The sequence below is a fragment of the Myotis daubentonii genome, chromosome 8 (genome assembly GCF_963259705.1).
Source record: "Myotis daubentonii chromosome 8, mMyoDau2.1, whole genome shotgun sequence".
Classification (NCBI taxonomy): domain Eukaryota; kingdom Metazoa; phylum Chordata; class Mammalia; order Chiroptera; family Vespertilionidae; genus Myotis; species Myotis daubentonii.
Window position 1 is genome coordinate 93498866 of NC_081847.1, and position 15104 is coordinate 93513969.

General features: G+C 50.0%; 1 protein-coding gene across 2 annotated transcripts in view; it reads left to right on the plus strand.

The window, feature by feature from the left end:
- CHST9 (carbohydrate sulfotransferase 9) overlaps positions 1–15104 on the plus strand; it is a 135126-nt gene that overhangs the window by 40561 nt on the left and 79461 nt on the right. The window lies entirely within an intron of this gene.

Here is a 15104-nt window from a genome sequence, read left to right on the forward strand (position 1 = left end):
AACACCACCCTCAGGGCACAAACCACCGTGGCCGAGACAGGCTGATGGCACGGCCAGTGCCCAGGCTCGGGGTGCCAGTCGGGCGGGTGGGACTCTTCCGTGGCCCTTGCCTTCCAGAGAAGGTCACAGTTCGTCCGACAGATAAAGGATGTCCGGAGTAGAATCCATTGCATTCCACTCTAAAGGCACACACACAACCTTTTGCTCCCCGGCTGTCTTCTATATGCTAATCTGTGATCAGTCCCTCTCATGAACTTGAAATCATTTTTATAGCTTTGTCTTTGTTTAGAAATGCATACCCGTCATTAAGGACTCCATCGGTTACTGAATAGAGAGGGTACATGTGGACTCTGATATTTGGGGTAAATAATAAAGAAGAAAATATGATAAATTTGAGAAAAGAGCCTTCATGTGAAAACTAACTCACAGTTTTCAAAATAACTCGTCTCTTGGGAGGAAGTTGCTTCTGTGCTTCACAAGTTGAGGATGTTTGTCTCTTAAGCTTTCACACGTTTGCCGTGGATGGTAAACAGCCATGCGCCACGTCCCAAAGTGCGAGGAGAACATGTGAATCCCTGTGCTCTATTCTTAGCTTTGTCGCCAGACATGCCACCTTCACGGAGACCAGTCATTCTGTGTCCCAGTTACAGCCCAATGCAGGCTTATCAGAGACGAGTTCTACCTGGACCTCCTCCTGGAGTTGTGGGTACAGCCGCGTTTAGAAAAAAACAAGAAAAGATGATTTCATCAGCGTGAACCCAAGAGAAAGTATGATGGACTGCTCTGTGTACAGGAAAAAGTATATTTAGTTACAAAAAGCAAGTCGAGTACTGTGTAAAGATGTACTAAATAGCCCTGGCTGGTGTGGTTCAGTGGATAGAGGATCGGCCTGCAGACTGAAGGGTCCCAGGTTCGATTCCTGTCAAGGGCACGTACCTCAGTTGCAGGCTCCTCCCCAGCCTCACTTATTAAAGCCGCAGTGACATCATCCTCAGGCCCTCCAGATGGCCAGACCTGTCCCTCAGACCCTGTGTGGGCCCTGCTGCGAGGCAGCCCGTGCGGATCAGCGGCCTCATCCCCTGGAGAGCCACGGCGAGCACAGAGGTGCGGTGCCATGGCCCTCCTTCTCCCTGAGCAGGGCCCCGGTGACTGGGCCGGCTCCTCCATGTCAGTGTGCGCACCGATGACCGAACCCCGCTAGAACCCCGCTGATTCGGTAGCTCCTGGAGCGGCCTGAGAGTCTGCAGGCTGATGCGTTCCTGGGGATGACAATGCCCGTGGGCCCTCCCTTGGAGTTTCCAGAACCCAGACAGAGGGGGGCTGAGCCTCTCCGAGAACCCCTGCCATGCCGCACAGAGCCTGGGGGTCAGAGAGGGGCTGTCCCTCTCACTGGGATGGGCTACCTGACCCTGAATCTCATCACTCGGGGTTGGGGTTCAAGTGAGGCTGACCATCCGGCCAAGCAGCAGCCTGTCTGGGAGGAAGCGGGTCAGGCTGCATCCTCTCGCAGGCCACACGGGGGGCACAGGCCGCAGCTCCCTCTGTCCCGCGCGCTCCCTCTCGAACCGGTGGCACTCCAGCAGCTGCGGTGAGTAGCGCCCTGGAGTTGCTAAGAAGCAGCCGTGGGCGTGTGGAGCGCCAGCCTCCAGTGCGCATCATATCTCCCCCGAGGAGGCAGACCCGGGAAGTGCCATGACAGGCCTGGCCGTACGCTGCCCGGGGTGAGGGAGCCGCCAACAGGCCGGAGGGAAGGCTGGGAGGACGCGCCCCTGCCGGCGTCCAGCAGCAGAGCGTCGCCCGGAAGGCGGCAGGCACCTCGCAGTCCAGGATGGGAGGGCTTTTCCTGAACACAGACTTCACATGCTAGCTATAGCCAGGAGCTGGCGGTAAACAGCCGGCCCGCAGACGCCCAGCTGCAGCCCAATCCGAGAACAGTCCTCGCTGCAAGTGAAGGAACTGCTGAGCTGAGGTTTATTCTCACAGCTACACTTCCTCTCAATGGTGAGCAGGAGGAGTGTCATCTCCATATAGAAGAAGCTGTAAATATGCAGAAATCATCTATAATAATGAAAGGGTAATATGCTAATTAGACCGGACGTCGTCGGGACATCATTCTGGATGTCCTTCCTGACGAAGCCGGGGCGGAGGGAAGCCAGCCGTGTCCCAGGTGCCTGTGGGCGGCTGGAGGGAAGCCAGCCTGGGTCCTGGGTGCCTGAGGGAGTCCGGTGCCGGCAGCTGGGGGAAGGAAGGCCTCCTCTTACACAAATCTTCATGCATAGGGCCTCTAGTTGACAATAAAAGGCATAGATATATGTCTGCTGGGAAGAAAGGCAAGTGGAGTGATTATTTAGACTTAGCTGTGAAGATATCTATAATTGATCATCTTTTTATCAGGAAAATATGGATCCCCTCTCCAAGGACCTGTATTATTATATTAATTCCTGTCTATTATTGCTGTGTCTTCAAGCCATGGTGTCACCTTTTATCTGAATAGAACACAGCCCAATCTGTCCTGGCCATTAATTTCTCAACAGTGTATTCATGAGAGAAGTGAAATATTTCAATGAAAATAGTGATTTCTACAAAAAATAAAATAACATTTTTGAATTTGAAAAATAGAGTAATATCCACTGCTATAATCAGAGGCATCCGCAACGCATTTATTGAGCAGGGAGCAGGAGGAAGGCCTTGTCTTCGGATAAATCTCGCACTGCGGGTGTGATTGCTCATTCACGCCTAAGTGTACCTCTCTGCTCAAGGACAGTGTTCACACCCACAGAAGCCAGTGGTCGGCAAACTGTGGCTCGCGAGCCACATGCAGCTCTTTGGCCCCTTGAGTGTGGCTCTTCCACAAAATACCAACTTCTGTGCATGGGCCAGAAGTTTCAGTCGCACTCTACATGCGCGCCCGCACATGGTATTTTGTGGAAGAGCCACACTCAAGGGGCCAAAGAGCCGCATGTGGCCCGCGAGCCTCAGTTTGCCGATCACTGACATAAGCAGTTACCAAATAAGCGCGATTATTTCGAGAATTGCAAGAGAACTATAAATGGTGTCTCGGGCCTGTGCCCTGACGGTGAAGAAAATATTGGCGTACATAATTCTGACATATTCCAATCATGGAAGGCCAGGTAGAGGAGGCATAATGTCACAAGAAAAGAACGGGATCCAATCAGAAAAAGAGAAACTTCTCTAATTACACAGGTGCTCAAGCAGCTGAGGAGCCTGGCAGTGGGTGAGGGGCACCCCAAGCTTAGCAAGAGCAGGAGGCTAGTGCCACCCCCAAGGCTGGGAGGACAGTAGTGTTCCTGAGCTCAGAAGCCAGGGCCGGCCTGTGGATGCTGCCCAGCAGGAGCTGGGACCGGGGAGGACAGGGCTGGCACCTGGACACGGGACCCTGGATGTGGTCACTGGACCCTGCAGGGTGGTGGGGGGTGGACAGTGGCGTAGAGTCTGGCTCCTCTCCCCCTTTGTCCTCCAAACAAACCTTCATTAGTGTTTCCATTGGTCGGACGTTCCCAGGAGCGGAGGAAAGCCTTGGAGATCTCGTTTCCAGAGATGGAGCGAAGCAGCCTAAGAATGCCCTGAGGCGAGCAGGACCAACAGAGCTGGCGAAAGCCACGACTCCAGAAAGCGAGGGATGTCTGGAAAATGGCAAGTTACCTTCACGGAGGGCTAGTCAGCACGGTCATACCTCTCTTCTTTACCGTTACTGGGGCACCTAGCGGACAATAGGACATATGGTTCCTCTCGGGAAGTATATCTCATCAAACAAAACGCATGGATGGAGGAATGAATGGTCATGTGGAGTCATGGATTGGAACCACATCTTGGAAAGTCTTGTGGGACAGGCGAAGGAGTTGCTGTTGACCTGGTCGGATAGAGAGCTGCTCACGTCCCTCAAGCTTGGAAGCATCATCACAGTTATGCTTCGGGCTGGACAGACCCAGAGCACATCCCTGCAGCGGAGTCAGGCCTGGCTGCTTAATTTGGGGGGCTCATTGCAAAATAGAACTGTGACATCATCCAACCTTAAAGGCGAAATAGTCGGATGTTTACTGAAGAGTCTTCGGTCACTTAAACAGGAAGAAAAGCTCTGGGTGGCACGCCTTTCTCTCTCCCCTGAAGTGCATGCATCCACGCTCATTGGAGGTGCCAAACCGAAACGTCTTGCCAGTGGGTGGGCGCTATTCCCCCGCCTGCGAAGGAGGTGGCACCGGTGTCTGGAGGGGTTGAGGTGACAACCAGCCCCGCAGGCCCGGCCTCTTCCCCTCCTGCCCCGAGCTGCTGGCAATTTATTTCATGTCGTGTGTGCACTGTAGGGCGAAGCGTGTGCCCTGAGTGCACCTCACCCCACGCAGGGTCCTGGTGAGTACGGGGTTCGGCGGGAGTCCCGGGGAACCAGCCGGAGAATGGGAGTGCGTGACCGGAGGCATGAGCAGTTTAACAGGAGGAGCCTCTACAGGCCGCACTTCTCCACATGTTACGGTGTCGCCTGCACTTGTGTCGGATGGCTCTGAAATGGCAAAATAAAAACACGCACCAACCGCATGTCTTTAGATGAATAGCTCACCCGCCCGTGGCATCATCCGTTGGATGCAAGAACAAAATCGAGGTTTGACCCGTCTTGAGTTGGCACTGGCCTTGTCCGTCTTGTGTAAGCTCCCACGGTGCTGGAAGGGTGCTGCCGCTCTGTCGCAGGGGCCCAGCTGGGTGGGCACCCCAGGCATCGGGGTGGGTGGGCAGTGCTGGGGCACAGACAGCAACCTCCCCCGTCACACTGCCTCCGCCTCCGCGAGGATGAAGGCAGAGCTCACAACCCGCATCGTTTCCCTGGGAGGCCTCGCTATTCCGAGTGCGGGGTCCAGGTTCTACAACATTCTCTTCACCCTGCGAAATGACTGGTCTAGCTGTTAGCCCTTTCCCGATATTTCGCACCAACTTCTCAAGAACTGCCCTCAGCCTTCCTATTAATGCTCAGGCTTGAGTTTTTTGCATCATATTTGGCAGTCACCACAGAGGCATCTCTGTACATGGAGTGTGTCTCAGATGCCCGGGGTTCTGGGAGAAGTCTCTCTGGTGTCCCCGGGAGTAGCTGTGGAGTGCACACATGTGGGATTGGTGTCTCCTCCTTCCAGGGCCACCTGGGAAAGACGGAATGTGATACTGTGAAGGCCCACCCCCCCACCCCCCACCCCCTGCTATGTCTGCATAGTCAATACAGCTAGAGAGTTGCCCCCTCCCCTGGGAATGGCAGGGCCTTTGTCTTGTGCAAATCTCAGCTGCCAGTAGCCAAAGTCAGTGGGGAGACTGTTCTCAGGTTCCCCTCCCGCCCCGTCTTTCCGGTGGGCTGGGTCAGAATGAGGACCCTCTGCATTGCGTCAGCACCTGGCTTGCTTTTTCTGAAATCCGTGCCTCACACTGAGCACCAATAAAAGATTCTCCCAGGAAATAGCCTCTCGCTTTCTGTGTCCAGAGGATATTTCCTTCCCTGCCCTCCCGGGGTGTCTCCTACTCTGTCTCTATTATTAGATAATGGCCCCCGGCTGGTCCCTGCAGGAGGCCACATCCATTGAAGAGTCTACAGACTCTTCTTCCAGCTCTTCCCTTGACTGTGAGCTCCTCCTGCACTCTTCACGGTAGAGTTTCAGACGTAAAACGCGTTGCTTTCTGCCCATCACGTCACAGGGTGAGTCTCTCCTGCACATAGAATGTACTAGATAATTAACAACTGTTCTGGTAGACTTAGGTCGCCAGCCAGGGCTGTGGAGGATGGCTTTATAAGATTACAACGTATGAAAACAGTAAATCAGTACCCACTGATCTAAGCACACTTTCCTCCTGTTTTTCTTTCGGTCCCTGAAGTATGAGCTTCCCTGAATGTCTAAGGCCCAACCCTTTGACGCGGATCAATGTGAAGCAAAAGACGAGTGGGATGAGGATTTTTTAAAGATGAAGAAGGGGAAACATGGGGCCTGAATGAAAGAAAACTGTGCTGACATCAGAAAGGGTAAAATCAATCTCACCCCTGGCCTCCACCAGCTTTCTCCACAAGCAAATGAGCTGATGATTACGAGCGTGGGGGAGAGAGCCAGGAATCGTGGTCCTTTTCTCCAGATGAAAAGCCGGACAGGACTGTGTGCCCGTGTCTCGGATAATCTGCTATTTAAAGTGAACACACTCTGACTGCACAAGCATGGGTTCTGATGGGACTCATGTCAGTACCTTTTTTAATGGAACGTTGCCCCCTGTTGCCCTCCTATAGGAAATTAACCCCAGGTAACAGTGAAGCTGTTAATTCAATATGGATTCTACTCATTTATCCTTTCAACGTAAACCTCTTTAGGGAAAAGAAGATAATTGTAAGTTATTTAGCAGAAATTGCTGTTGAATCTTTTCACTGTTTCCATTCAGGGGGTTTCCATATAATTCTAGCCATAGATGATAACGTTTTAGAAGAGCCTGGTTGAATATTTAAACGTTGTTTTAGCCAAACCGGTGTGGCTCAGTGGATAGAGCGTCTGCCTGCGGACTGAAAGGTCCCAGGTTCGATTCCGGTCAAGGGCACGTATCTCGGTTGCGGGCACATCCCCAGTAGGAGGTGTGCAGGAGGCGGCTGGTCGATGTTTCTCTCTCATCGATGTTTCTAACTCTCTATTCCTCTCCCTTCCTCTCTGTGGAAAATCAATAAAATATATTTTTTAAAAAAAAGCAAACAAACAAAAAAACGTTGTTTTAAATGGGTGCCCCATTTAAAGTTGCTAAATTCTAAGTCGCTAAATAACTGGCAAGTCTCCACTTCACTCTTGATTGGTAACCTGGACGTAGGGGAATATTGCGATACTTCCATAAAACCAAAATGCATATTAACCTATGGGCCACTACACACCCATTGCCACACTCCTCATCATAACAGGGCTCATTCCTTTTTATGAAAAGGAGTAGGTTTAGGTGCTAAAATGCTGGCTAACAGTACATGTGTGTAGCTATAGCTGAACAAACCCTCTCAGGGAAGGAGGGATCTAGATGAGCCCTGATTTAAGGGGGAAATGCTAATATATATTAGTATATGTTGAAAGATATTCATATCAATAAATAGTCTCACTATGGCAACAGAAAGGAGTTGTCTCTACTCTCTCTCTTGCTGGGTAACAACGTGTGCAGACTTCACAGGATGAACAATCATTTCTCCTTCTTGCAGTGTGTGGGTTGGGGACTGGACAGGGTCCTGCTGGGCAGTTTGTCTCATGCACGCTGCGGTGGGGGGGGGGGGTGAGGGTGCGGCTGGAACAGCTGGTTGCTGGTCATGGAAGGCGAAGGCAGCTCTCTACGTGGCCTCTCTATGTGGCCTCCGTGTGTGGCCTGCTTGAGCTTCCTCGCAGCATGGCGGTCTCAGCATAGTCTGACTTCTTACATTGTGGCTGGCTTCTCTCCGAGCAAGTCTTAAAAGACCCAGGAAGTGGAAACGGTGTGATTCTAAAGGCTCCTAAAAACTGGCTTCTCTAACATATTCTGGAAGTTAAGGAATGTACTGGGGCCTGGACAAATTCAACGGGAAGGGAATGGGACCCCACTTCTTAACAAGTGAGTGAAGGTATTATGAAAATACCCTGTATTTTATCAAATAGCGTATTCCTGTTTTAAATATATATAATGAATATTCCAAAGGAGTTTAGAATATTATATCACTTGGAAGTAATTATTCACATCTAACTTACTAGAAAGGTTCTTAATCAAAGGAAAGTACAAATAAACACACACAGCCTTACTTTGGTCAGTAGCTGAAGCACAGCATTCCCATTTGCAGAAACATCTAAGACCTGGCGGGCACTTGTTGTTGCTGCTGCTGCTGTTTGTGGGGTTTTTGTTGTTGCTGCTGCTGCTGTTTGTGGGGTTTTTGTTGTTGCTGCTGCTGCTGTTTGTGGGGGTTTTGTTGTTGCTGCTGCTACTGTTTGTGGGGGTTTTGTTGTTGTTGTTTTGGCCAATCTGGCTTCCGCCTCACAGGTCTTCCAAGAAACCTCTCTGCCAACCCGCGACGGCCTCAGGAGGGTCTGAACATCGAAGAGCTCCCACTGAGGTTTCACCCGCAGGCCAGTGTGGGAGTCGGCGAGGAGCGGGTGCTTGTCACGTTAATTGTGAGCTTGTCGGGTGGCTCTACATGGGGAGAAACTCTCTACTTGAGAATTTCCAGGACAGGAAGCTATTGTGTCTCTTGCTGATTTTACTGTCTTTTTGCAGAGGGTCAGCCCAGGGAAAATCTCTGGGCATTCAGTTCTTCTCAGGCTCTCTGCGCTCTGGTGGATGGCAGAGCCCCAGGCTGGACAGCAGATGGAGGGTCGGCCCTGCCAAGGCAGATGGCCGACCTGGGAGGCCCAGATCTCTCCACATCGATACGTTTCTGAAGGGCCGGTCTCTGGATTTCAGGCCGCATCGTGGGGGGCTCACAGCAGGCAGCATGCTTGGATGGCTCTCTCTGCCTAAACAGCCCAACAACACATCTGCTGACCAAACAGAAATGCCAGAAGGCAGGTGGAGTTTCTCTACACTTGCAGGAGGGCAGCGTGTGTATACATACACAGCCGCGCACATGGGAGATACCGAGAAAACAGCAGAGAGCCAAAAGGAACACGTAGTGAGAAGATAAACACTGTGCTCTGTCCCCGTGTTGCGTAGCTCTTAGGTATCTTAGTTAAGATGGGAAGTCAGCCCAGCTCCTTTCACTAGATCAAGTCCATGTTCCTTTCATGAGGTCAAGCTGTCTCCTGTGGGAAGAGATTGACTGAGATAACCTTGCATTGAGGTGGATATTATCTATATATATAAAAGGCTAATATGCAAAGTGTCCCCTTGGGAGTTCGATCACATGCTATGATGTGTGCTGACCACCAGGTGGTGGCACAGAACATGGCAGGCAACCAGCAGCAGCTGTGGGGCGCTGACGGAGTGAGGGAAGAGGAGGCGGAAAGCGGGGAGGTGGGGGGGGGGGACCACACGGTGGTACACAGGTGGCAAGGGAAGGAGGAGGTGGGGGAACCTGATTGGCCCTGATAGCTGGCCAGGCCTAGGGACCCTACCCGTGCACAAATTTCATGCACCAGGCCTCTAGTGTATTCACATGCCCTCATTACAGTTGATAAGCAGGGATCTTTGTGTTTACCCAACACAGCAATGATTTTTTAAGATATGGATAAAGGCACATTTTCCTCAAATTCACATTCCGAAAACTGCCTTTCTCATAAGTCTTGCATTAGAATAGCCACACATAGCCAGAAGGGTGGCCTGGGTTTGAGGTTGGCTCTGCAGGTCAACCAGCACTGCAACCCATGACTCTGTCAGTAACAGGCATCTGAAGTAACACATCTTCGCGTCCCTTCCTCTGCAAGGAAACAGAATTAACACCTTACCTCCTCCTGCTTCTCCTAGTTGACCCCGAAGCATATACTCTTCCTGCAAGTTGTTTTTGAGTTTGATACGCATCTTCATCCAATGATGCTTGTAACTGTTGGTCTTCAAACTTTTTTGGTTGACGTGGATGTTCTTTGTCTTTCACATCAAAATCGTCACTTTTAAAACATTTAAACCAGCGTTCACAAGTATCTTGAGATGGAGCATGTTCACCATAAGCTTCCCAACGTATATGATAACTTTCAGCAGCACTTTTCTTCAAAATAAAGTAATGAATTAAAACTTCACACAAATGCTCCATTTTTGGCATGAAATTGGACATTTTTAAGCATAAAATTAAGCATAAAAAATATCTATGATGTTAACACCTTCAGAAAATTTGACATAAAAAGTTTTGAAGCTTGCTGTCAATACAACAAAAGAGCATACACATCAAATTGCATATATATCAACGTATGTGTAATTCCATCTATTGGAAAAAATCCACATTAGTAACTGGTACACCTAGTAGAAGTACTACAGATCCTCATTGTCCAAATATATTGCCAGCATTTTTCCATTCAGATCTAGTTGAAACAAAAACGTTAAAAAATTCATGGGAGTTAGCATTCTATTATCTGGTAGTCATGACACACACACACACACACACACACACACACACGCCATGGCCTTTTTTAAAATAAGTAGCATGTGCACAGTAATTTTCCTTGTCATGATTCTAGGCCTTTTTATAGTGCATTTTTCCAAAGAAACATCGGACATAAATGAACATTCTCGGGTATCCTAGCAACGGAGGTGATTAATACTACCTCTCAGAGCAGGCCGAACACAATGCCTGTGAGTGAACGCAGACACAGAATCGGCTGCTGAGGAGCTGGGAGTGCTGGAGCGGCGCTTGCTAGGGGTCCGTGACGTCCTGGATGATGCCAAGATGGAGGAGGTGGAGGGAGAGTATATTTTAGACACGACTGTATCTGAGTATAAAATGCAGTATATATACATATGTCACATATGCATTTATGTAATGCAGATGTATGTGTGTGTGTGTGTATATATATATATGTGTGTGTGTGTGTATATATATATATATATATATATATATATGCATATCCACATGGACACACACGTGTATACACACTATGTATACTAGTACATGTACATATACAGTGAGTGGCCAGATTATTATGACCACCTGACATTTGTAGGCAAATTAACTATAATTTCGCGCTGAAGTTGCTAGAGGGCCAGACCATTATAAATAGGGAAGCAGGTTGTTTACCATGACAGTAGAAGTGATTTTTTTTTCTGAAGATGTGGGTAAACAACGTGATTTAGCAGCCTTTGAACATGGGAGATATATATACTATGTGTGTGTGTGTATGTGTGTGTGTGTGTGTGTGTGTATATATATATATATATATATATATATATATATATATGTATATATATAATTTCCTTTTTATTAGGAGTTACTTAAGATACTGAGTTGTGCTCCTCATTACTGCTAAGCTATATCAGATCGCCATCTGTGTGCCTGTGGTTTTAAAAGGTCAGGAGTAAAAGATCAGAAATCCTCTCTGTGATGAAGGGACTGCTCATACTGAAGCACTGAAATGCACTAGAAATTGATATAAACCTAACGTTTCTCCAGGGAACAATAGCAACCACCTCAAGTCTAAAACAGCTTTTAAAACAGCAAGGCTCCGCTTGTACCAATAAATGGTCGTGAGCTGTGGGATGTTAATGTTCACTTGGAGACATTCCCTCCAAAGGGACGTTTTTCCCTGCGGATTCCACTTTCATGAGATTGTGGTCCATTTTTAGTCTCGCAGGTTGAGTGCTGCATCCAGGCTTGAACAGAAGTGGATTGCAAACTGTTCTTTAATGTTTCCTGTTTAAGGCAGGGTCTCCGCTGAAATGAAACGCCAGCAGGGCAAATGCACATGCATTACTGAGCGCCTCGGTGATGCCGGCGCCCACTTCTCCGGCAGGAAGCTCCCCAGGTTACCGTTGGCAATGCAGGCACCTGGAGAAAGCTCTGCTTTGGTTGTGCCTGCTCAGTGGCAGCAGGACTGAGGTTTACGTCCTGTTCTCCGGCGCCGTGAGGAGGGCTGGGACATGACAGAACTCTGTCCTCCAGCCCAGGCAGCTGTGTCCCAGGCCCCAGGAGGCATCGGAGACGGAGGGGCGCAGATACAGCCCTTGCCCCTAAGGAGGCAGCAGTCGAGTTGGGAGAGCAGGCCTGCATCTCGTTATGAAGCAAACACTGGAGTTGGTGCCAAGACAAAGGCAGAGGGGGGGGCTGTGGGGGCGCAGAGGGGGGACGTTTGCCAGGCGTGGGAGGTAGGGAGGTGGCACAGCAAAGCGTCTGAGCTCAGCTCTGAAGGATGAGTCGGCTTTCGATGGGCAGGAACCACATGGCGGGACAGTCCAGGAAGCCTGATGTCTGGGGCTGTGCTGTGTGGTGCCTGAGTGATGGCAACAGGAGGAAGATAAGTCGTGGCCACATTTCCCAGTCACATGTTTTATTTTATTAGAGAACGTGGGGTTTCTCTGTAGCAGAGCTCAGGGAAGGTGGGAACACCATCCCTACAGCCAATGAAACCAGTGAGGAGCCTGTGGAAAGGAGCCCCCGGGAGAAATTCAAGTTCCTGACCTGGGACCCTGGCAGTGAGGCAGGAGGCCACAGATCCATGAGGCCCTGCAGAGAGAGAAGGGACGGGTGTGAGGTCAGAGTAGCTGTGCAGGCTGAGGGAGGGGAGCTGATGGCTCTCAGGGTGCGTGACTGGGGGCCTGAGCAGACAGGAGGGTCGCTCTAAAGATGGGAAGATGGGGGGGGGGCAGATAATGATGTAGGTTAAGGACATGTGTTGTAGGCAGAGGATACAGGTGGGGATTTCCCTTCGACCTAAACCTAGACAGAGCTCAGAGCTAGAGACCAAGGTCTCCAAGTCCTCTCTCTCCGTGAAGGTGAACCCTGAGCGAATGAGAGAGGAGAGAGATGCCATCACCACGCAGAGCAAGGTGAGGAGATGGCAGAAACCTAAGGGTCCTCTCCAGCTAAGCAGAGGGTCTCTCTGTCCCTTCATCACTTTCATATCTTCTTTATTAACCTAGTTTTTATTTTTCTAATTGGAAGTTCAGTGTATGTAACAGAGAACAGAAATCTAAGTCGATCCCTATCATTATGTATAACAGCATAATACAACTCATAAATCACATTTCTATCTTCCTCTCTAGTTTACAGGGCCCTTTCATGTAACACAGAGAATTGTTTGAGGTCTCACTGGGGGGGAAAAAACATTATCAGCGATAACTTGCAGCCCCCTTTCTGAACCAATGGACCCCAATATTTGGTATGAGTTTCCTCCATTTCTTGTGGCTCTTAGAACTCTTTATGGAATTATTTTCACGTGGAATTATCTAATCCTCACGACATTCCAGATTAACAGGTCTGACCCCACATGACAGAGGAGAGAGTCGGGGAGACCCACCGATTTGACACAACGAGCATCATTGTAGTTGCATTGCGTTTGAGGGGTAAATTAACCCAAATCTCATCATAGAGTTACCCAATGAGTATCACCTGTTGCCATAACAATTTATCCCCAACTCAGCTGCTGGAGACCAAGATAGACATTTGCCATTGACACGGTTTCCGCGGGGAACTCAGAGGTGGCCGACCGTAGGGCTCTGGGTCGGGGTCTCCCAGGGTCTCCCAGTCCAAGGGGAGCCGACGCTGCAGCCCCGGGAGGCTTGGGTGAGGCTGGGCCATGGGCCGCTCATGCGCCTGTCCCGTTGGTGCCCCTGGCAGGAGGCCTGCATTCCTCCTCGGTCACAGGAACCTCTCCCTAGAGCTGCTGAGTATCCTCACGACACAGGGAGTGAGCCGGGAGAGCCAAATGGGAGCCACGATGGTATTTAAGGTCCAGCCCCTGAAGTCACCCTCCATCATCTGCAAGATCCTATCGGTTACACAAGCCAGTCTAATCCGTGTGGGAGGGCACTGCACAGGGGCAGGAAGAATGCCAGGAGGAGGGGAGAGGAGGACCACTGGGGTCTCCTAGGAGTCTGACACCCCCCACCCACCCATATTATTTATCTCCAACACATTCACTGTGCACTTTCAGGATTTATAACTCATTCTTATTCAAGTTGACTCTCCAAAGAGATGTGTTGCTTCGAAAATGTTATAATTCAGGACCTGATTAACATTTTTTTAAAATTCATGAAGCCCGGGCAGTGGTTGAGTGTCGATCCAGGAACCAGGAGATCACAGTTCAATTCCCGGTCAGGTCACGTACCCGGGTTTGCAGGCTCAATCCCCAGTAGGGGATGTGCAGGGGGCAGCTGATCAATGCTTCCCTCTCATCATTGAAGTTTCTATCTCTCTCTCCCTCTCCCTTCCTCTCTCTGAAATCAATAGAAAACATTTAAAATTCATGAAAATGATTGAGGCCTCTAGTAGACAAAAATGTAGAGTCCACTCGGAAGCAGTGCTTTCCAATTTAAAAAGCTTCCGCGAGGAGGTGCCCCATCACACTGGGTAATGAGTGACACCTTTACATGGACTATTCCTGCCGTTCGTCTGTTTGGATCATTGAAATAAATTGCATCCAACACATCCTCTGGAAATCACTGCAGTGAGTAGAATGTCCCATTTATCAAGATGCCAGTGAAATGAAGTCTACACTGTTGGCGGCTGCACAAGATTGTACATTTTCCACCGTATATTTTAGGATTTTAAAACACATGAGGGGCCGGGAGAAAAACTTCCAGGGTGCACGCAGCTTCCGTGTGTTGCCCAAACCCTCAGTAACCAGCTCCACCTGAGAAATGTTGGCAGTGAGGGCCGGAAGGGTGGCCCTGGCTCACCCAGGACAGAACCAGCTCTCGGCTCAGCAGTGGTGTTTGCACACCTCTGCCCTGGTGCAACGTTTCTTATCTAAGCCTGTGAGCAAGCCGGCGGGTCCCGTAGACTCGAGGAGACCGTGATTTTGCTCCTATTTAGCCATTGACCCATCTCACTATTTGCTGCTGTCAAATTTGATGAACGAGAAGCCATTTCCTGGGCCTCACTGCCCTTCAGGCGCTCGCATCCTCTCCTGTGTCCTCTGCTCCGTCTCCTCTAAAACTGCTCTCTCACGGTCTAGCAACAACTGCGTGAACTTGGCAGCCTCGGATGCTATTGGTACCCCGCCCCCCATACTTCCTCAATCTTTCTTGGAGTACACAACTATGCATTCTGTTGATCTCCATGGATCTCTGCTTCTGTCTTCTCATGGTCGTAAATCACAATCAAAAGTGGCGTTTTTGTTCCCTTGGCCACTGTCCTCAGCGTAGCCTTCTGTGCTGCCTGCCTTGACGTTCCCGTCCCTCGCCCCAGCTCAGCCACCTTCTCAACATGGACATGTTCTCATCTCTCACCCAAGCTCCATGTCCTTATAGCACTTTACACTCAGGAAGTCCAGACCTGACCTTGTCATTCCCATGCTCCCCTCACACTTTACCTTTTCCCTGAATGGCGTCATCACCCCCAAAATCACCTTGATAACCATTCATCTCGGCCTTTCCTCCTCCCTGGCCTCCACATCGTGGAAACCCCCATAAAGTCTGCCTTCCCTCTTCTCCGTCCCACTGCCATCCTCAGCCTGTGCCTCTTGCCCAGCCTCTAGAAGAGCCCTCTTTCTGTGCAAAGC